Here is a 26,432-nt window from a genome sequence, read left to right as displayed (position 1 = left end):
CCACATTATAAGTGCCCTATCTCCTATATAAGTAAAGAGGCTCTGTCACCACATTATAAGTGTCCTATCTCCTATATAAGTAAAGAGGCTCTGTCACCACATTATAAGTGTCCTATCTCCTATATAAGTAAAGAGGCTCTGTCACCACATTATAAGTGTCCTATCTCCTATATAAGTAAAGAGGCTCTGTCACCACATTATAAGTGCCCTATCTCCTATATAAGTAAAGAGGCTCTGTCACCACATTATAAGTGTCCTATCTCCTATATAAGTAAAGAGGCTGTCACCACATTATAAGTGCCCTATCTCCTATATAAGTAAAGAGGCTCTGTCACCACATTATAAGTGCCCTATCTCCTATATAAGTAAAGAGACTGTCACCACATTATAAGTGCCCTATCTCCTATATAAGTAAAGAGACTGTCACCACATTATAAGTGCCCTATCTCCTATATAAGTAAAGAGACTCTGTCACCACATTATAAGTGTCCTATCTCCTATATAAGTAAAGAGGCTCTGTCACCACATTATAAGTGCCCTATCTCCTATATAAGTAAAGAGGCTCTGTCACCGCATTATAAGAGCCCTATCTCCTATATAAGTAAAGAGGCTCTGTCACCACATTATAAGTGTCCTATCTCCTATATAAGTAAAGAGGCTGTCACCACATTATAAGTGCCCTATCTCCTATATAAGTAAAGAGACTCTGTCACCACATTATAAGTGTCCTATCTCTTATATAAGTAATGAGACTCTGTCACCACATTATAAGTGTCCTGTTTCCTACATGATGTGATCGGCGCTGTAATGTCGGTGACAGTAATGCTTTTTATTTAGAAAACGTTCTATATTTACCACGTTAGGAGCGATTTTAGCTTTATGCTAATGAGTTTCTTAATGCCCAACTGGGCGTGTATTTCCATTAGACCAAGTGGGCATTGTAAAGAGGAGTGTATGACGCTGACCAATCAGTGACCAATCAGCATCATGCACTTCTCTCCATTCATTTAGTCACCGCATAGTAAGGGTATGTTCACACAGCTTATTTACGGACGTAATTCGGGCGTTTTCCGCCTCGATTTACATCCGAAAATGCGGCTCGATAGCATCGGCAAACATCTGCCCATTGAAAGCAATGGGTTTTACGTTGGTCTATTCCCACGAGGCGTAAATTTACGCGTCGCTGTCAAAAGATGGCGCGTAAATAGACGCCCGCGTCAAAGAAGTGCCTGTCACTTCTTCAGACGTAAATGAAGCCGTTTTCCATTGACTCCATGGAAAAACAGCTTCATTTACGTCCGTAATTGACGCCGCGAAAAAGCGCCTCAACATGCCATGTCGGCTGAAATTACGGAGCTGTTTTCTCCTGAAAAGAGCCCCGTAATTTCAGCCGTTACGGACACTGCCGTGTGAACATACCCCAACACTGCGTTGTTCACTATGTGCTGTCTTAGGCTATGTTCACACGGGGTATTTTGCCGAGTTTTTTTACACAGAAACCGCGTCGCAAAACTCGGCAAAAACGGCCCGAGAACGCCTCCCATTGATTTCAATGGGAGGCGTCGACGTCTTTTTCCCGCGAGCAGTAAAACTGCCTCGCGGGAAAAAGAAGCGACATGCCCTATCTTCGGGCGCTTCCGCCTCTGACCTCCCATTGACTTCAATGGGAGGCAGGAGAAAGCGTATTTCTCGCTGTTTTATGCCCGCGGCGCTCAATGGCCGCGGGCGAAAAACGGCGCGATAATCGCCGCGAAAATCGGCGTGCAGGGAGAGGAATATCTGCCTCAAAGTTCCAAACGGAATTTTGAGGCAGATATTCCTCCCCCAAAATACTCCGTGTGAACATAGCCTGTTTAGACAGCCCAGCCAGGAAGGGATGTCTATTCACAATCCCGACACTTCGTTAACGTATCTGTGGTACTTACAGCAGAGCAAGCGTAATCTCCCTGTAACCTGTGATTTATAGCGAGATCTCGCTATTTAAGTAATAGTACGTCCTGGTAAAAACTGCCATTCCGCCCCCATCCCATCTGTGAGCAATGACAACTGCTGTCACAAACAGCAGTTGTCACATCTCCTTCCCCAGGGTCCCCGCCGATTAACTCCTTAGAAGCCGCGTTCAATAGCGTTTGCGGCTTCTAAGTGGTTAGAACACAATCGACGGCCCCGCAAAGTGATTACATATGCCCTGATGTACTCCGCATAGTTTACATATATCCTGATGTACTCCTCACAGATTACATATACCCTGATGTACTCCGCACAGATTACATATACCCTGATGTACTCCTCACAGATTACATATACCCTGATGTACCCCGCTCAGATTACATATACCCTGATGTACTCCTCACAGATTACATATACCCTGATGTACTCCTCACAGTTTACATATATCCTGATGTACTCCTCACATATTACATATACCCTGATGTACTCCTCACAGATTACATATACCCTGATGTACTCCTCACATATTCCATATACCCTGATGTACTCCTCACATATTACATATACCCTGATGTACTCCTCACAGATTACATATACCCTGATGTACTCCTCACAGATTACATATACCCTGATGTACTCCTCACATATTACATATACCCTGATGTACTCCTCACATATTACATATACCCTGATGTACTCCTCACAGATTACATATACCCTGATGTACTCCTCACAGATTACATATACCCTGATGTACTCCTCACAATTTACATATACCCTGATGTACTCCTCACAATTTACATATACCCTGATGTACTCATCACAGCTTACATATACCCTGATGTACTCCTCACAGATTACATATATCCTGATGTACTCCTCACAGATTGCATATATCCTGATGTACTCCTTACATATACCCTGATGTACTCCTCACATATTACATATACCCTGATGTACTCCTCACAGATTACACATACCCTGATGTACTCCTCACAGATTACATATACTCTGATGTACTCCTCAGATTACATATATCCTGATGTACTCCTCACATATTACATATACCCTGATGTACTCCTCACAGCTTACATATACCCTGATGTACTCCTCACAGATTACATATACACTGATGTACTCCTCACATATTACATATACCCTGATGTACTCCTCACATATTACATATATCCTGATGTACTCCTCACAGATTACATATACCTTGATGTACTCCTCACATATTACATATACCCTGATGTACTCCTCACATATTACATATACCTTGATGTACTCCTCACATATTACATATACCCTGATGTACTCCTCACATATTACATATACCCTGATGTACTCCTCACATATTACATATATCCTGATGTACTCCTCACAGATTACATATATCCTGATGTACTCCTCACAGTTTACATATACCCTGATGTACTCCTCACAGATTACATATACCCTGATGTACTCCTCACAGATTACATATACCCTGATGTACTACTCACAGATTACATATACCCTGATGTACTCCTCACAATTTACATATACCCTGATGTACTCCTCACAGTTTACATATACCCTGATGTACTCCTCACAGATTACATATATCCTGATGTACTACTCACAGATTGCATATATCCTGATGTACTCCTTACATATACCCTGATGTACTCCTCACATATTACATATACCCTGATGTACTCCTCACAGATTACATATACACTGATGTACTCCTCACAGATTACATATACCCTGATGTACTCCTCACAGATTACATATACCCTGATGTACTCCACACAGATTACATATATCCTGATGTACTCCTCATTGATTACATATACTCTGATGTACTCCTCACATATTACATATACCCTGATGTACTCCTCAGATTACATATACCCTGATGTACTCCTCACATATTACATATACCCTGATGTACTCCTCACAGATTACATATACCCTGATGTACTCCTCACATATTACATATACCCTGATGTACTCCTCACATCTTACATATACCCTGATGTACTCCACACAAATTACATATACCCTGATGTACTCCTCACAGATTACATATACCCTGATGTACTCCTCACAGATTACATATACCCTGATGTTCTCCTCACATCTTACATATATCCTGATGTACTCCTCACAATTTACATATACCCTGATGTACTCCTCACAGCTTACATATACCCTGATGTACTCCTCACAGATTACATATATCCTGATGTACTCCTCACAGATTGCATATATCCTGATGTACTCCTTACATATACCCTGATTTACTCCTCACATATTACATATACCCTGATGTACTCCTCACAGATTACATATACACTGATGTACTCCTCACAGATTACATATACCCTGATGTACTCCTCACAGTTTACATATACCCTGATGTACTCCTCACAGATTACATATATCCTGATGTACTACTCACAGATTGCATATATCCTGATGTACTCCTTACATATACCCTGATGTACTCCTCACATATTACATATACCCTGATGTACTCCTCACAGATTACATATACACTGATGTACTCCTCACAGATTACATATACCCTGATGTACTCCTCACAGATTACATATACCCTGATGTACTCCACACAGATTACATATATCCTGATGTACTCCTCATTGATTACATATACTCTGATGTACTCCTCACATATTACATATACCCTGATGTACTCCTCAGATTACATATACCCTGATGTACTCCTCACATATTACATATACCCTGATGTACTCCTCACAGATTACATATACCCTGATGTACTCCTCACATATTACATATACCCTGATGTACTCCTCATCTTACATATACCCTGATGTACTCCACACAAATTACATATACCCTGATGTACTCCTCACAGATTACATATACCCTGATGTACTCCTCACAGATTACATATACCCTGATGTTCTCCTCACATCTTACATATATCCTGATGTACTCCTCACAATTTACATATACCCTGATGTACTCCTCACAGCTTACATATACCCTGATGTACTCCTCACAGATTACATATATCCTGATGTACTCCTCACAGATTGCATATATCCTGATGTACTCCTTACATATACCCTGATTTACTCCTCACATATTACATATACCCTGATGTACTCCTCACAGATTACATATACACTGATGTACTCCTCACAGATTACATATACCCTGATGTACTCCTCACAGATTACATATACCCTGATGTACTCCACACAGATTACATATATCCTGATGTACTCCTCACAGATTACATATACCCTGATGTACTACTCACAGATTACATATACCCTGATGTACTCCTCACAATTTACATATACCCTAATGTACTCCTCACAGCTTACATATACCCTGATGTACTCCTCACAGATTACATATATCCTGATGTACTCCTCACAGATTGCATATATCCTGATGTACTCCTTACATATACCCTGATGTACTCCTCACATATTACATAAACCCTGATGTACTCCTCACAGATTACATATACACTGATGTACTCCTCACAGATTACATATACCCTGATGTACTCCTCACAGATTACATATACCCTGATGTACTCCACACAGATTACATATATCTTGATGTACTCCTCATTGATTACATATACTCTGATGTACTCCTCACATATTACATATACCCTGATGTACTCCTCAGATTACATATACCCTGATGTACTCCTCACATATTACATATACCCTGATGTACTCCTCACAGATTACATATACCCTGATGTACTCCTCACATATTACATATACCCTGATGTACTCCTCACATCTTACATATACCCTGATGTACTCCACACAAATTACATATACCCTGATGTTCTCCTCACATTTTACATATATCCTGATGTACTACTCACAGATTACATATACCCTGATGTACTACTCACAGATTACATATATCCTGATGTACTCCTCACATATTACATATATCCTGATGTACTCCTCACATATTACATATACCCTGATGTACTCCTCACATATTACATATACCCTGATGTACTCCTCGCAGATTACATATACCCTGATGTACTCCTCACAGATTACATATACCCTGATGTACTCCTCACAGATTACATATACCCTGATGTACTCCTCACATATTACATATACCCTGATGTACTCCTCACAGATTACATATACCCTGATGTACACCTCACATATTACATATACCCTGATGTACTCCTCACATTTTACATATAACCTGATGTACTCCTCACATATTACATATACCCTGATGTACTCCTCACAGATTACATATACCCTGATGTACACCTCACATATTACATATACCCTGATGTACTCCTCACATTTTACATATAACCTGATGTACTCCTCACAGATTACACATACCCTGATGTACTCCTCACAGATTACATATACTCTGATGTACTCCTCAGATTACATATATCCTGATGTACTCCTCACATATTACATATACCCTGATGTACTCCTCACAGCTTACATATACCCTGATGTACTCCTCACAGATTACATATACACTGATGTACTCCTCACATATTACATATACCCTGATGTACTCCTCACATATTACATATATCCTGATGTACTCCTCACAGATTACATATACCTTGATGTACTCCTCACATATTACATATACCCTGATGTACTCCTCACATATTACATATACCTTGATGTACTCCTCACATATTACATATACCCTGATGTACTCCTCACATATTACATATACCCTGATGTACTCCTCACATATTACATATATCCTGATGTACTCCTCACAGATTACATATATCCTGATGTACTCCTCACAGTTTACATATACCCTGATGTACTCCTCACAGATTACATATACCCTGATGTACTCCTCACAGATTACATATACCCTGATGTACTACTCACAGATTACATATACCCTGATGTACTCCTCACAATTTACATATACCCTGATGTACTCCTCACAGTTTACATATACCCTGATGTACTCCTCACAGATTACATATATCCTGATGTACTACTCACAGATTGCATATATCCTGATGTACTCCTTACATATACCCTGATGTACTCCTCACATATTACATATACCCTGATGTACTCCTCACAGATTACATATACACTGATGTACTCCTCACAGATTACATATACCCTGATGTACTCCTCACAGATTACATATACCCTGATGTACTCCACACAGATTACATATATCCTGATGTACTCCTCATTGATTACATATACTCTGATGTACTCCTCACATATTACATATACCCTGATGTACTCCTCAGATTACATATACCCTGATGTACTCCTCACATATTACATATACCCTGATGTACTCCTCACAGATTACATATACCCTGATGTACTCCTCACATATTACATATACCCTGATGTACTCCTCACATCTTACATATACCCTGATGTACTCCACACAAATTACATATACCCTGATGTACTCCTCACAGATTACATATACCCTGATGTACTCCTCACAGATTACATATACCCTGATGTTCTCCTCACATCTTACATATATCCTGATGTACTCCTCACAATTTACATATACCCTGATGTACTCCTCACAGCTTACATATACCCTGATGTACTCCTCACAGATTACATATATCCTGATGTACTCCTCACAGATTGCATATATCCTGATGTACTCCTTACATATACCCTGATTTACTCCTCACATATTACATATACCCTGATGTACTCCTCACAGATTACATATACACTGATGTACTCCTCACAGATTACATATACCCTGATGTACTCCTCACAGATTACATATACCCTGATGTACTCCACACAGATTACATATATCCTGATGTACTCCTCACAGATTACATATACCCTGATGTACTACTCACAGATTACATATACCCTGATGTACTCCTCACAATTTACATATACCCTAATGTACTCCTCACAGCTTACATATACCCTGATGTACTCCTCACAGATTACATATATCCTGATGTACTCCTCACAGATTGCATATATCCTGATGTACTCCTTACATATACCCTGATGTACTCCTCACATATTACATAAACCCTGATGTACTCCTCACAGATTACATATACACTGATGTACTCCTCACAGATTACATATACCCTGATGTACTCCTCACAGATTACATATACCCTGATGTACTCCACACAGATTACATATATCTTGATGTACTCCTCATTGATTACATATACTCTGATGTACTCCTCACATATTACATATACCCTGATGTACTCCTCAGATTACATATACCCTGATGTACTCCTCACATATTACATATACCCTGATGTACTCCTCACAGATTACATATACCCTGATGTACTCCTCACATATTACATATACCCTGATGTACTCCTCACATCTTACATATACCCTTATGTACTCCACACAAATTACATATACCCTGATGTTCTCCTCACATTTTACATATATCCTGATGTACTACTCACAGATTACATATACCCTGATGTACTACTCACAGATTACATATATCCTGATGTACTCCTCACATATTACATATATCCTGATGTACTCCTCACATATTACATATACCCTGATGTACTCCTCACATATTACATATACCCTGATGTACTCCTCGCAGATTACATATACCCTGATGTACTCCTCACAGATTACATATACCCTGATGTACTCCTCACAGATTACATATACCCTGATGTACTCCTCACATATTACATATACCCAGATGTACTCCTCACAGATTACATATACCCTGATGTACACCTCACATATTACATATACCCTGATGTACTCCTCACATTTTACATATAACCTGATGTACTCCTCACATATTACATATACCCTGATGTACTCCTCACAGATTACATATACCCTGATGTACACCTCACATATTACATATACCCTGATGTACTCCTCACATTTTACATATAACCTGATGTACTCCTCACAGATTACACATACCCTGATGTACTCCTCACAGATTACATATACTCTGATGTACTCCTCAGATTACATATATCCTGATGTACTCCTCACATATTACATATACCCTGATGTACTCCTCACAGCTTACATATACCCTGATGTACTCCTCACAGCTTATATATAACCTGATGTACTCAACCCAGCTTACATATACCCTGATGTACTCCTCACATATTACATATATCCTGATGTACTCCTCACAGATTACATATATCCTGATGTACTCCTCACAGTTTACATATACCCTGATGTACTTGTCACAGATTACATATACCCTGATGTACTCCTCACATACTACATATACCCTGATATACTCCGCACAGCTTACATATACCCTGATGTACTCCTCAAAGTTTACATATACCCTGATGTACTCCTCACAGATTACATATATCCTGATGTACTCCGCCCATCTTACATATACCCTGATGTACTCCGCACAGCTTACATATACCCTGATGTACTCTGTCCAGCTTACATATACCCTGATGTACTCCGCTCAGATTACATATACTCTAATGTACTACGCAGATTACATATCCTGATGTACTCCGCCCAGTTTACATATACCCTGATGTACTCAGCACAGATTACATATATCCTGATGTACTCCTCACAGTTTACATATACTCTGATGTACTCCGTCCTGCTTACATATACCCTGATGTACTCCGCTCAGATTACATATACCCTGATGTACTCCTCACAGCTTACATATACCCTGATGTACTCCTCACATATTACATATACCCTGATGTACTCCTCACATATTACATATATCCTGATGTACTCCTCACAGATTACATATACCCTGATGTACTCCTCACATATTACATATACCCTGATGTACTCCTCACATATTACATATACCCTGATGTACTCCTCACATATTACATATATCCTGATGTACTCAACCCAGCTTACATATACCCTGATGTACTCCTCACATATTAAATATAACCTTATGTACTCCTCACAGATTACATATACCCTGATGTACTCCTCACATATTACATATACCCTGATGTACTCCTCACATATTACATATACCCTGATGTACTCCTCACAGATTACATATACCCTGATGTACTCCTCACAGATTACATATACCCTGATGTACTCCTCACAGATTACATATACCCTGATGTACTCCTCACAGATTACATATACCCTGATGTACTCCTTGTTATCGTTTCTTTCTTTTTAAATATAAATAAATTTTGAGCTAAAACGACTTTATTTCCACTGCTCAATTCTAATACAATCGATGTAACACCTGTGGTGTCAAAATGCTCACTGCGGCCCTAAATGTATGCCCTGAGGGGTGTAGAATCCAAAATGGGGTCATTTGGGGAGGGTCTCCATACCTCCGAACACTCCCAGATTCCAGGTGGTGTCCCGATCGGCCGCTGGCATGTCCCGGTGTCAACTGCATCTACGTTCTCAGGACACAGACCAGGGCCAGCGTCCACACATGGTCGAATCGGGCAAATGCCGGGGCCCCCTGCTCTTATAGGAGGGTCCACTCAGCTGACGGCTGCTTTATGCTGCCCAGCTCAATTTCACTTTGCACAAACTGGGGGTCTTTCATATTTGTTCTCCCGTTTCTGCCGCCGCGTGAGTTGCTCCGCAAAGAGTCCAATAAGTCACATGGCACACTAGGGCCACATATGTCATATCACTAAACACTGCAGAATCGGGGTAATAAATATTGAGCTGTGATTCTCTGTTATCATCTGCTGTGTTAGTGAGATAAAGGAATAAAATGATATCTGCAGAATAAGAGAAACATTCGGACATTTCACCCCCACTTTTTATGGGGGGGGGGGGGGGGTAATATATTGTCCCTTGTTGGCATTACTTTATCTGTCCTTCTGTTTTATGTCGTTAGAAAATGTATAAATTTACCAGCAATTGTTTATATTTTCAAGAAAAATTCCAAAAAGCCTCCAGACAGATACAGAGTGATATATTCTGCAGATTATTACACCACTGACCTCTCTAGAGATCTGCAGAACATTGCTCTGTCCTCTACTGACAGATACATAGTGATATATTCTGCAGATTATTACACCACTGACCTCTCTACAGATCTGCAGAACATTGCTCTGTCCTCTACTGACAGATACATAGTGATATATTCTGCAGATTATTACACCACTGACCTCTCTACAGATCTGCAGAACATTGCTCTGTCCTCTCCACCTCCTGACAGATACATAGTGATATATTCTGCAGATTATTACACCACTGACCTCTCTACAGATCTGCAGAACATTGCTCTGTCCTCTACTGACAGATACAGAGTGATATATTCTGCAGATTATTACACCACTGACCTCTCTACAGATCTGCAGAACATTGCTCTGTCCTCTACTGACAGATACAGAGTGATATATTCTGCAGATTATTACACCACTGACCTGTCTACAGATCTGCAGAACATTGCTCTGTCCTCTACTGACAGATACAGAGTGATATATTCTGCAGATTATTACACCACTGTCCTCTCTACAGATCTGCAGAACATTGCTCTGTCCTCTACTGATAGATACAGAGTGATATATTCTGCAGATTATTACACCACTGACCTCTCTACAGATCTGCAGAACATTGCTCTGTCCTCTACTGACAGATACAGAGTGATATATTCTGCAGATTATTACACCACTGACCTGTCTACAGATCTGCAGAACATTGCTCTGTCCTCTCCACCTCCTGACAGATACAGAGTGATATATTCTGCAGATTATTACACCACTGACCTCTCTACAGATCTGCAGAACATTGCTCTGTCCTCTCCACCTCCTGACAGATACAGAGTGATATATTCTGCAGATTATTACACCACTGACCTCTCTACAGATCTGCAGAACATTGCTGTCCTCTACTGACAGATACAGAGTGATATATTCTGCAGATTATTACACCACTGACCTGTCTACAGATCTGCAGAACATTGCTCTGTCCTCTACTGACAGATACATAGTGATATATTCTGCAGATTATTACACCACTGACCTGTCTAGATATCTGCAGAACATTGCTCTGTCCTCTACTGACAGATACATAGTGATATATTCTGCAGATTATTACACCACTGACCTCTCTACAGATCTGCAGAACATTGCTCTGTCCTCTACTGACAGATACATAGTGATATATTCTGAAGATTATTACACCACTGACCTCTCTACAGATCTGCAGAACATTGCTCTGTCCTCTACTGACAGATACATAGTGATATATTCTGCAGATTATTACACCACTGACCTCTCTACAGATCTGCAGAACATTGCTCTGTCCTCTACTGACAGATACAGAGTGATATATTCTGCAGATTATTACACCACTGACCTCTCTACAGATCTGCAGAACATCGCTCCTCTACCTCCTGACAGATACAGAGTGATATATTCTGCAGATTATTACACCACTGACCTCTCTACAGATCTGCAGAACATTGCTCTGTCCTCTACTGACAGATACAGAGTGATATATTCTGCAGATTATTACACCACTGACCTCTCTACAGATCTGCAGAACATTGCTCTGTCCTCTCCACCTCCTGACAGATACAGAGTGATATATTCTGCAGATTATTACACCACTGACCTCTCTACAGATCTGCAGAACATTGCTCTGTCCTCTACTGACAGATACATAGTGATATATTCTGCAGATTACTACACCACTGACCTCTCTACAGATCTGCAGAACATTGCTCTGTCCTCTACTGACAGATACATAGTGATATATTCTGCAGATTATTACACCACTGACCTCTCTACAGATCTGCAGAACATTGCTCTGTCCTCTACTGACAGATACATAGTGATATATTCTGCAGATTATTACACCACTGACCTCTCTAGATATCTGCAGAACATTGCTCTGTCCACTACTGACAGATACAGAGTGATATATTCTGCAGATTATTACACCACTGACCTCTCTACAGATCTGCAGAACATTGCTCTGTCCTCTCCACCTCCTGACAGATACATAGTGATATATTCTGCAGAGTATTACACCACTGACCTCTCTAGAGATCTGCAGAACATTGCTCTGTCCTCTCCACCTCCTGACAGATACAGAGTGATATATTCTGCAGATTATTACACCACTGACCTCTCTACAGATCTGCAGAACATTGCTCTGTCCTCTACTGACAGATACAGTGTGATATATTCTGCAGAGTATTACACCACTGACCTCTCTAGATATCTGCAGAACATTGCTCTGTCCTCTACTGACAGATACATAGTGATATATTCTGCAGATTATTACACCACTGACCTCTCTACAGATCTGCAGAACATTGCTCTGTCCTCTCCACCTCCTGACAGATACATAGTGATATATTCTGCAGATTATTACACCACTGACCTCTCTACAGATCTGCAGAACATTGCTCTGTCCTCTACTGACAGATACAGAGTGATATATTCTGCAGATTATTACACCACTGTCCTCTCTAGATATCTGCAGAACATTGCTCTGTCCTCTCCACCTCCTGACAGATACATAGTGATAAATTCTGCAGAGTATTACACCTATAACCTTCGGACCCCCATAGAACACAGGTTCCCTGGATAAATTCCCCAATCTAGAAATGAAAACACTAAAAATGGTAAAAATAAATCTGTTTATTATAGAATCTGGTAGAATTTCTGTGCGGTTTTCTGTGGCTCCGGCCCTTTAACATGCGATGATCGGTGAGATGAAGAGGGGGAGGGTCCTTCTTCACCCGTGGATATGGCCGCCAGTCCACCCTTACACAGCTCGATCCTGGATCAGAAGAAACCGGAAACTTTTTTCATATTTTTCAAAGTCGGATCCTAGAAAAGGAAAAAATACAAATAAGCAAAAAAATTCACAAAACCTTCACCACAAGGAGAAGATGAAGACGAGCGGAAGACGTCAGACTTACCGGATCTCGCGTCTGCTCGTCACTGGAGGAGTCTTCATGGGAATTTCTGATGGTTTAGGTGGTAAAGACCACGATGTTGGGGTGACAACTGCAAAACAAATCAGAAATTCAGTGTCCAGGCGGCTGTAGAAGAGTCGTGAGGTGAGAAGATCATCAGTGGACGGCACTTACCTCACCTAAAGATGGTAAATGGGCCCCGAGCGGCAGATGGAAATAAGATGGCCGCTATCTCTCCCGGGGGTTGGGGGCCCTGATGGTAAATGGGCCCCAAGTGGCAGATGTTACTAAAATGGCCACTTTCTCTTTCGGGGGTTGGAGGCCCTGATGTTAAACTTAGCCCCCGAAAGGTCGTCCATCTCCACATCAGGAGCTGGAAATTGGCGTCCGCCAACCTCCATCTTCCCATCCTCCATCTCCACGTCCTCTGGAAACTGGCGTCCGCCAGCCTCCATCTTCTCATCCTCCTCCTCCATCTCCACGTCCTCTGGAAACTGGCGTCCGCCAACCTCCATCTTCTCATCCTCCTCCTCCATCTCCACGTCCTCCGGAAATTGGCGTCCGCCAACCTCCATCTTCTCTACAACACTCATCATTGGAAACATCACCATCCTCCTCTTCTTCATATGAGACACGTCCATGATGAGAGCCAGCAAGAGAAACTGACACCGCGGTCAATGTGTGACCCCAATTTATAAACTTGATGATGTCACAACCTGAGGGCCATTATGTGCAAACGGAACACATGCAGATCACAGGCCCCGCCCTTCACATGACATCACGCTCAGATTCTCTAGAGGACGTCACGCTCAGAGAAATAGAATCTGCCCACATTCTAGATGACATCACAAGAAGCGTATCCCAGTGAACCGTTACAACAGAGCGGCCATTTATAACGTAATATGGTAGAAGAATACAGACAGTCGGGGGTTTTAAATAAAACATTTTTACACCGTTCACTGTGTGAGTCAAATAATGCCATGTTGTAATAGTTCCGGACTTTTACCGATGCAGCGATACCAGTTTTGTTATTATTTTTTTATTTTTACATTGTACTTGGGGAAAAATGGGAAATGTTTTTTTTTACTTTAGATTTTTTTTTTTTACACCCATTTTATTAGTTCCCCTAGGGGACTTGAACCAGTGATCATTAGATCGCTGGTACAATACACTGCAATACATGGATGAGTTACGGAAACAGCGTAACTCGCTGAGCTACGCTGTTTCCGGAACTCCCATAGTAGTGAATGTCAGTTATAGAAGCAGCGTAGCGTGCTACTCTGTAGCCGTAACTACTATTCAGTTCTATGGGAGTTGCGGAAACTGCGTAGCTCAGAGAGTTACGCTGTTTGCGTAACTCGAACATGTAACCAGGAAGTGAAGTGGCCGGAAGACCGCGGAGCCGGGTAAGATGGAATGGGGCTTAGGGGGCCCCGTTCTAGAGATATTACACCTGTGGATATGTCATAAATGTCCTTCGTAGGAAAACCAATATAAATGCTGCGGTCGCTATTGACCACAGTATTTAACTAGTTAAACAGCGCCATCTCTGTTCCTAGCCGGTAGTGCAGCGTGTCAGAAGCTGACACCTGCAGTGTATGGGGCAGGCTCAGCGCGTGAGCCCGCTCCATACATCATCCCCTCCCCGCCTGATGATGTGCTGGCACATCACGGGTCGGGAAGGGGTTAAGTAAGGAGCGGTCAGGGGGCCCGGCACTGCCGACTATAACACGCAGGGACTTGTTAGCAAGATTTATTCTTGCTAAAAACTGCGCCTTATAGTCCGAAAAATACTTTATATATATATATATTGATTGTAGATTTTGTCAATTGTATTTTCGGTACATAATTAACCCTTTCATGACCAGGGGTCATTGATGCCCCTGCGTCCAGGGCAAATTTTCCATTTCTGATTTGCACTTCTTTAGACGATAATAACTTTGCAACCGCTTTGAATATCACAACTATTTTAACTTTGATTTTTAATCTAGAAAATGAAAGCCTCATAAGTCTTGTAGTTTAATTAATTCCATGTTTTACAATTTTATTATGAGCAGAAAAATCACAAAAAAAATTGAAAAATAAACAATTTTGTAATTTTTTAAAATAGATTTACCCGTTATTTATGTGTGTGTGTGCGTATGTTATATATATATAAATATATACACATATATATATACACACATACATATATACACATACATACACACATACATATATACACATACATACACACATACATACACACATACATATATACACATACATACATACACATACATACATACACATACATACATACACATACATACATACACATATATACACATACATACATACACATATATACACATACATACACACATACATACATACATACACACATACATATATACACACACACACATACATACATATATACACATACATACACACATACATATATACACATACATACACACATACATATATACACATACATACACACATACATATATACACATACATACACACATACATATATACACATACATACACACATACATACACACATACATATATACACATACATACATACACATACATACATACACATACATACATACACATACATACATACACATATATACACATACATACATACACATATATACACATACATACACACATACATATATACACATACATACACACATACATATATACACACACACACATACATACATATATACACATACATACACACATACATATATACACACACATACATACATATATACACATACATACACACACATACATATATCCACATACATACACACACATACATATATACACATACATATATATACACTGTTGCAGTTCTTTAACCCCTTAACGCTCCATGACCTACTATTAGGTCATGCTAACTGTAGCGTTCGTGCTCAGTGACCTAATAGTAGGTCATGGAGTAAACACGGCGCCGTTCACGCGGGGCGCGTTCATGAGCTGTGATAGCTGCTGTTTCCGACAGCAGACTATCACTGCTCAATGTGCCGGGACCGATCGCGAAGCTTCCCCGCCGATTAACCCCTCAGAAGCCGTGTTCAATAGCGATCGCGGCTTCTTAGGGGTTAATCCGCCATCGCCGGCCTGCTACACGATAGCGGCCGGCGATGGTGACTATGGCAACCGGACACCAAACAATGGCGTCCGGCTATGCCATAGACGGAAGCCTAGTGGTTCCTGACAACGTCAGGACCCACTATGCTTGCTGTCAGTGAGTAGCTGACAGTTCTAATACACTGCACTACGCATGTAGTGCAGTGTATTAGAATTGCGATCAGGGCCTCCTGCCCTCAAGTCCCCTAGTGGGACAAAGTAATAAAGTGAAAAAAAGATGTGTAAAAATAAGAAAATAAAAGTTTTAAAAAGTATTAAAAGTAAAAATCCCCCTTTTCCCTTATCAGTCATTTATTATTAATAAAAATATATAAACAAACAAACAAACTATACATAATTGGTATCGCCGCGTCCGTAACGGCCTGAACTACAAAATTATTTCGTTATTTATCCCGCACGGTGAACGCCGTAAAATAAAATAATAATAGACCGTACCAAAATCACAATTGTTTGGTCACTTCACCTCCCAAAAAATTTAATAAAAAGAGATCAAAAAGTCGCATGTACCTAAAAATGCTCCTGATCGAAACTACAGTTCGTTACGCAAAAAATAAGTCCTCGCACGGCTTTATTGATGGAAAAATAAAAAAGTTCTGTCTCTTAGAATAAGGTAACACAAAAAGTGAGTGATTGTTTACAAAACGTATTTTATTGTGCAAACGCCATAATACATCAAAAAAACTATAAACATCTGGTATCGCCGTAATCGTATCGCCCCGCACAATAAAGAGAATATGTCATTTATAGCGCACGGTGAACGCTGTAAAAAAAATAGAATAAAAAAACAATAGTAGAATTGCTGTTTTTTAGTCACCACGCCACCTAAAAATAGAATAAAAACTGATCAAACAGCCGCATGCACCCCAAGAAAACTACAATGCATTCCTCAAGGGGTCTAGTTTCAAAAATGGGGTCACTTTTGGGGGGTTTCCACTGTTTTGGCACCACAAGACCTTTTCAAACCGGACATGGTGCCTAATAAAAAAGAGGCCTCAAAATCCTCTAGGTGCTCCTTTGCTTCTGAGGCCGGTGCTTCAGTCCATTACCGCACTAGGGCCACATGTGGGATATTTCTCAAAACTGCAGAATCTGGGCAATAAATATTGAGTTGCGTTTCTCTGGTAAATTCTTTTGTGTTATAGAAAAAAAATTGCATAAAAAGGATTTTCTGACAAAAATAAATATGTAAATTTCACCTCTACTTTGCTCTAAATTCCTGTGAAACACCTAAAGGGTTCATAAACTTTCTAAATGCTGTTGTGAATACTTTGAGGGGTCTAGTTTCTAAAATGGGGTGTTTGATAGAGGTTTCTAATATATGGGCCCCTCAAAGCAACTTCAGAACTGAACTGGAACCTAAAAAAATAAATAAATGAGGCAATACTTTGCTTCTTACATTATACAGATAATGAGCCGTGCCCACCCCAAGATGACCCCAGTTTTGACCGTTTGTATAAACGGAGACCCCTATTAGACCGTGCCAGTGCCCGGTTTTCCCAGCATACACCACCGAGACGTTTATTTCTATTGATGAGTCCCTGGTACATTTTAAAGGGAGGGTTCAATTCCGCGAGTACCTGCCGGGTAAGAGGGCAAGGTATGGCGTGAAGATGTATAAGCTGCGAGAGTGCATCAGGGTATACCTACAGGTTTAGGATACATGAAGGAAAGGCCACCCCCAAACCAGACTGCATCCTGGACTACAGTAGGTACTTGGGAGGGGTGGACTTGTAAGATCAAGCCCTGAAGCCCTACAGCGCCATGCGGTGTGGTATAAGAAGCTGGCCGGGCACATCATACAGATGGCATTGTACAATGCGTTACGTGCTACGTCGATGTGCAGGCCAGAGGGGAACTTTCCTGGAATTTCAAGAGGTGGTTATCAAAAATCTAATCTTTAGGGACCAGGAAGGGGGGGCACCCAGTACTTCTGGAAGCGGGGCCACACGCATCGTACCAGGGCAACACTTTCCAGGAGAAGTTCCCAAACCGGTGGAAAGGGAAAGAGTCAAAAGAGGTGCAGAGTCTGCTATAAGAGGGGGATAAGGAAGAACACAATATACCAATGTGACACGTGTCCTGAAAAACCAGAGCTCTGTATAAAAGATTGTTTTAAAATTGATCATACATCCCTTGATTTTTAATCTACCCCAGTTTTACTTACCCTGATGCACTCCGCACAGCTTATCCCCCTCATCTTTCCCTTCTGAGCCCTGCTGTGTGCCCAGGCAGCTGATAACAGCCACATGTAGGGTATTGCCGTACCCAGGAGAACCCACATTACATCTTATGGGGTGTATATCTCCGGTGGCGCATGCTGGGCACACTATATCGGACACTGACATGCCATATATATATATATAAAATTGCAAATCTCACTCTGCACCATCTGCTGCGCATTATCTTTTACACAGTACCTGTGGGGTCAAAATGCTCACTACACCTCTAGTCTTAAGGGGTGTCGTTTTTAAAATGGGGAAACTTCTCTGGGGTTTCAACTGTACTGGTGCCTCAGGGGCTTCTGCATACATGACTTAGCACCAGAAAAGCTTCAGTAGGCCAAATGGTGGTCCTTTCCTTCTGAGGCCTCACATGGGCCCAAACGTCAGTTTATCGCCACAAATTGGGCATTGCCGCACTCAGGACAAATTGGGCAACAAAATGGGGTATTTTATTTCTTGTGAAAATAAGACATTTTCACCCAAAACTACATATTATTGGAAAAAATTAATTTTGTTTGAATTCCCAGTCCAATTCAAATAAGTTATGTGAAAAAACTATGGGGTCAAAATGGTCACAACACCCATAAATGAATTCCTTGAGGGGTGTAGTTTCCAAAATGGGGTCACTTCTGGTGGGTTTCCATTGCTTTGATACCTCTGGGGCTCTGCAAATGCGACATGGCACCGACAACCAATCCAGCAAAATCTGCACTCCAAAGAACACACAGCGCTCCTTCCCTTCTGAGGCCTCCCATGGGCCCAAACGGCAGTTTATCACCACAAATGGGGTATTGCTGCATTCAGGACAAATTGGGCAACAAAATGGGGTATTTTGTTCCCTGTGAAAATAAGAAATTTTTATCAAAAATGACATCTTATTGGAAAAAATTTCATTTTTTTAATTTCACAGCCCAATTCAAATACGTGCTGTGTAAAAACTGTGCGGTCAAAATGGTAACAACAACCATAAATTAATTCCTTGAGGGGTGTAGTTTCCGAAATGGGGTCACTTTTTGGGGATTCCTACTGTTTTGGCACCTCAACACCTCTTCAAACCTGGCATGCTGCCTAAAATATATTCTAATAAAAAAGAGGCCTCAAAATGCACTAGGCGCTTCTTTGCTTCTAGGGCTTGTGCTTTAGTCCACGAGCGCACTAGAGCCACATGTGGGACATTTCTAAAAACTGCAGAATCTGGACAATACATATTTAGTAGTGTTTCTCTGGTAAAACCTTCTTTGTTACAGAAAAAAATGTAATAAAATTGAAATTCAGCAGAAAAAATTAAATTTGCAAATTTCATTTCCACTTTGCTTTAATTCCTGTGAAATGCCTGAAGGGTTAAAAAACTTCTAAATGCTGATTTGAATACTTTGAGGGGTCTAGTTTTTAAAATGGGGTGTTTTATGGGGGTTTCTAATACATAGGCCCCTCAAATCCACTTCAGAACTGAACTGGTACCTTCAAAAAAAGTCTTGAAATTTTCTTAAGAATATGAGAAATTGCTGTTTATGTTCTAAGCCTTGTAACGTCCAAGAAAAATAACAGAATGTTCAAAAAACAATGCCAATCTAAAGTAGACATATGGGAAATGTGAGCTAGTAACTATTTTGGGTGGTATAACCGTCTGTTTTACAAGCAGATGCATTTAAATTCTGAAAAATGCTATTTCTTGTAAATTTTCTCAAAATTTTGCAATTTTTCACAAATGAAGACTGAATATATCGTCCAAATTTTACCATGAACATAAAGCCCAATGTGTCACAAGAAAACAATCTCAGAATCGCTTGGGTAGGTTTAAGCATTCCGACGTTATTACCACATAAAGTGAAATATGTCAGATTTGAAAAATCTAGGCTGCGTCCTTAAGGTGTCACAGAGAATTTTATTTTTTATATAATATTGCTTTTAGTAGGTCATTAAAATAAATTGTATTTATTTGTGTTGTACTTTTTATTTTTTTCTTTCTTTTTCTTCTCTATGGGGGCTACCATTTTTTTTTTCATCTCTGTATGTGTTGATTAACGACACATACAGAGATGGAATACGGCAGCTACAATGCATAGGAGTCAATGAACGGCTCCCGTCCATTGTATCTGCTCTCTGGCTCTGTACTGAGCAGACGCAGGTCAGAGTCACACAGCAGAGCAGCTGTTTGCAGGGAGAGAGCAGGCGCCATCATGAAGACCAGCTGCACTGCATGTAAGATGTGTGTGTCTGTCCCACTCTCTATCTCACAGACCCCCGCTCTCGTGACCCCCCCCACACCCGACGGCCCCCCCTGTAGTCGTGCAGGAGACTCTGTATAAAGGACACATGATGTAACTGTCCTGGGAATGCTGGGTGATAATATGCCCGGTGTTAGTGTGGTCACCCAGCTTTCCCAGACCCTTGTCACATTCCCAAACAGTCTCAGCACAACTAGAGAGATTTACCGTTCAGGGGTCTGGGAAAGCTGGGTGACGACAATTACCCCTCCTACTGGAGTATGTTTGGGGATGTGACTAATGAACCTCTCACACTCCAGTAGGAGGGGTAATGGTGGTCACCCAGCTTTCCCAGAAGCAGATATAACCAGGAAAGGGCTGGATTGATGGGCTGAGGGTTCACAGGGTTTTTGGTGATCCCCCTCTGTCATGTGATCGGACCTAGGTTACCGGTTCATCAGACGGGGTTCATGTGACTATAAATCTGTCCATAACAAGAGACAGTGCACTCAGGACAAGCCCTGCCCTCATGCCGTAGTTGTGGTTCTGTCTGCAGTGATGGCGGTGGGTGGCTCTGACACCCTCCTCCCCCGTCGGGTCATCTCAGGACAGAAGGGGTGTCCGGATTGGAGACAAAGCGCCGCACCTGTCCTCAGGTTGTGTCTGGTATTGCAGTTCACCTCCATTGAAGTGAATAGGACAGAGCTGTAATACCACACCCGACCTGAGGACAGGTGCGGCGCCATGTTTTACTGGACGATCCCTTTAACACTTTTCTCGTGTCTGCAGAGCTGTGTGTGGGGCAGAGCGGAGTGTTAACGCGCGCCGCTGATACTTCATAGCCGCTTATCAGCTCTTTTGAAGAATCAGCGGCAAGCACCCCCCCCCCCCCCACACACATACACACAAACACGCAAAATCAAGTGTAATCAAGAGGTTTTTGATGTGGTTTTTATAGCAAAAAAGGGAAAGGGAGACCCCGCTGGCTGGCAGGCACAACACTGTAACAAAGTGAAACTAATCTGCGGTTAGGCAAAATAGAGAAGGGTTGCCCTTGTTTCCAGCCAGATACAGGAGTATTCAATAAGATAAAATATAACTTTTATTGGGTATGATTAAATAAGTAAATGATCAAAGACAAAACGACACTCGTTTAAAAACGAGCCAATGCTCACTGGCAGTAGAAGATCTGCGTGCTGAGATGCAAACAGTCAGTCCAGTGTAATGGGTCAGTGTTTAGACAGCGTCTGCAGTACGCTGAAATTGCAAAACAAGATCATAGCAGCGGCTGACAGTCAGTGAGACATTGCGTATAAAACATAGCGAGAAGCCCCCCCGACATGTTTCGCTACGAACGTAGCGTCCTCAGGGGTTCAAATGGGGCTACTGACGGCGTATTGTGGGTCCACACCCTTTTAAAGCATCGGTCCGCCATGACAGTGGGCGTCGGTCCGCAGGGACCCAATGAAAAGAGGCTAAACAGACCGGCCGTCAATAGTGAGACGAGCGGGTCGTAAGGCCAATCAGAATGGCCAATGGACTGCACCAATCAGAAATCCAGGAGGGCGCGCCTGCGCACAAAAAGTCGGCGCACATCCTTAAAGGGTGGGAAGACCTTCTAACCGATAATTCTCTACGCATGCTTCACTACCCCTTGGACTTTGAAAAAAGTGCCTTTGATCAAATTAACCTCCAGTTGCAAAAGGAAATTGAGGATATTAAAATCTTCAGTACCACATCCGAATATAACAACTGTGAAATCAAACTACAAAGAAATATGGAAAGCCTGCAAAGAGAAATGAAGGAACGCAACACCGTAAATATATACGAGACCGCAAAGACTTTGAAACGGGACAAGCGTATTCGTTCCGTAAACACACACCCCCCTGTTATCCATCGTGAAATTAGATCTACTGACTACTCTGAATCTGATATCTCCGGTACAGATGACCCTAGGCCATCCCTTGAGGATAAGAGACTGGGGACAAAGCGAAAAACCAATAACAGGAGATATAATCCTCCAAAAAGAACCTTTTTACCTCTTAAAGTAAATAAACAAATATGCCCTATACAATCTGGCCAAGAAAATCCATCCAGAGTACCCATGTCGGCTCCCTCTTCTTCCTCCTCCTATGCTTTACCCACTATGTTCACGACCAATACGGTTACCACCCCCTTCACAGCGGGGAAGAACACTGGACCATTGGGAGCAAGCATTACAGTGTCAAGTGGCACTGGGAAGAGTCCATCTACTTTAAATACTCCGTTTCCTTTTTTAGGACCACCCAATTTGGGTTGGAATCAGGTGAGTTGAGGGACTTGAAGTCAGGGGACCTGATGACTAAAAATGACAGAATGCAGATATATAATTTATCTTCTTTCCAACTGAACCCATATCAGATGGCGCTTCTACAGAAAGGCCTTACATACCCTCCCACCCCTGGCTATGACGAATTCACTTGGACCAAAGATCTAAATTTATTTGCACGGAAGTTAGCTCTACTTAAACATTTTAAAGTTAACCCTTCTCCGAACACTCCAAATACTCCCAATGAATTGAGGACTCTTACTGACCTCGAAGCACTTCTTAATGAAAATGAATTTGGAGCTACTATGGCCACGGGTCCTTTCTCGTCTTTGCGACCAAAGTCACACATGACACCACCGTTCTCCCAATATGGCCACATCGACATATTTGTCAAGATTGTCAGTGCAGATCTACGAGGGTTAAAATACGCTAAATCCAAAGTCTTTGGTAACCTCAGTCATATGGAGCAGGTTGCATTGGATGAACTCTCTAAGAATGAATCCATCATTGTTAAGCCATCGTACAAGGGGGGTAACACTGTCGTTATGGATAGGGATGATTACACATCTATGGTCCACAGACTTTTAGATCATGTGTCCACTTATACCATTCTTGCAAAAAATCCTACCGAACAGTTCACTAGTGAATTACATTCCTTACTTTCGGAGGCGAAATCACAGTTTCTCATCACACAGGATGAGTTTAAAAGAATGTTTAATCCTAATCCAACCCTTTCAACATTCTACGCCTAAGGTTCATAAAACATCTCGTCCAATACCAGGCAGACCTATCGTTTCGGGGAACGATAACCTCACGCAAGGGATTAGTTATAAGTAGATGAGATGCTCTCATCCTTTGTCACAGCCTTGCCCCCTATCTTAGAGATACTAAGGACACTGTCGCCAGGATCCAGGGGATTTCTGTTACAGCCATCACCTTAATAGCCAGCATTGATGTTGAATCTCTATACACTAACATTAGACACGATCTTGGTTTAACTGCTGTTCAATATTTTTTGAGCACGAAGGGCACTCAGTTCCAAGCACACAATGAATTCATTATTTGACTACTTAAATTTCTTTTATCCCACAATAATTTTATGTTCGATGGCGAATTTTACCATCAAATAAAAGGCAGTGCCACGGGCACAGTTTGTGCACCCACATATGCTAATCTTTTTTTACGGTGGTGGGAAGATAGTTTTGTTTTCACGGATGATTTATGTTTTTTTACCTGTCACATTTTATTCTGGGGTCGATACATTGATGATATTCTTATTTTTTGGGATGGGGACAAATCACTTTTCTTGGACTTTATGGAGATTCTCAACATCAATGACATAGGCATGAAATTCACTTACGAAATACACGAGAAAGAAATTAATTTCCTGGATCTCAAAATCTCGCTGGACCCTGGTGGCAGTGTGCACACCGACATCTATCAGAAGACTACTGCTACCAACAATTTCCTACATTGGGAAAGTTTCCACCCTCCGGCCCTGAAAAAGGGTATTCCCATAGGACAGTATCTCAGAGCGAAAAGAAACTGCTCCGATGAGAAGTCCTTCCAATCTGAATGTGACAAACTTTATGACAAATTTTGCGCACGTGGGTACCCTAAAAAGTCCCTACATAGAGCTTATGCCAGAGCTAGAGCCATCACTAGAGGTGAGTTACTTTATGGAAGAGGGAAGATAAATGCTCCATTATCACCCCAAATTAGATGCATAGGCAATTTTGATATATGCTCTCCTCAGATTTTCTAAATACTGCAAAAACATTGGCCTATTCTTCAAGCTGAGACAACCTAAACAAAACCTCACACCAAAAAATGGTGTATGCTGGGGTCCCTTATTGCAAGTAGACAACCTAGAAGCGAACCATGAAGGGACATAGCCCTTAAAGAAATAGTATACTGAATGATATACAAAAGTACAAAAAATCTTTATTAAATATAATCACCAATAACATATAATGGAATAAAAGATGGGATACATCATACACGGAGATATATACAGCAGGGTCAGATGGCATAGACCATAGACAAACAGAGTCAACCATACAAGGATGACCAAACCACGCTCAGATAGTTCATATGACAGAATTATAAACCCATGGGTATAAGGCCCACACGTAGTATAGAGCTACCAGCTGATTATGACAATATGCAGAGATAGACAATAAGGTCTATCATTGCCTACAAAATATATAGCAATACATGAAAAGTGAAGCTAGAAGCATCCAAAGACAACATATAGGCTCAAATGGCCAGAAAGATATAACTCTGACGAAGCCGGTCTACAGGGCGAAACGCGCGTCGAGGCGTTCATTCATCCATCCACTTTTTTGATCTCCTGCACTCCTTATCATGTCCCAGGGTATGTGCTAGCTTTTTCAGCCTCTACATTGTACTATTGCGTCCAGCTATTGTCAGTTATATCTTTCTGGCCATTTGAGCCTATATGTTGTCTAACACAGGGCTGTGTTGGGTGAATAAATTCACATTTTTTGCTGAGTGCTGCTTCTAGTCTCTTTTCTTGGATATATGTATGAGGAGTACGTCACTCCTTAATTTTTGAAGCTAGCACCAACCGTTTCTTGGCTATCTACACAGTGCTGCTCCTATACCCTGTTCTATTGAGTGTGTGTATATATATATATA

At 41.2% G+C, this 26,432-nt stretch overlaps 2 protein-coding genes across 3 annotated transcripts in view; one reads left to right on the top strand and one right to left on the bottom strand.

Moving 5' to 3' along the window:
• Window positions 1–26,432, top strand: part of LOC142669034 (gastrula zinc finger protein XlCGF66.1-like) — a 351,749-nt gene that overhangs the window by 66,305 nt on the left and 259,012 nt on the right. The window lies entirely within an intron of this gene.
• Window positions 1–26,432, bottom strand: part of LOC142669030 (uncharacterized) — a 51,574-nt gene that overhangs the window by 23,798 nt on the left and 1,344 nt on the right. The gene's annotated exons all lie outside the window — the stretch shown is intronic.

This window comes from Rhinoderma darwinii, assembly GCF_050947455.1.
Source record: "Rhinoderma darwinii isolate aRhiDar2 chromosome 1 unlocalized genomic scaffold, aRhiDar2.hap1 SUPER_1_unloc_12, whole genome shotgun sequence".
Lineage (NCBI taxonomy): Eukaryota > Metazoa > Chordata > Amphibia > Anura > Rhinodermatidae > Rhinoderma > Rhinoderma darwinii.
The sequence above is the reverse complement of the archived record's forward strand: the minus strand, read 5'-3'. Positions and strand labels throughout refer to the sequence as shown.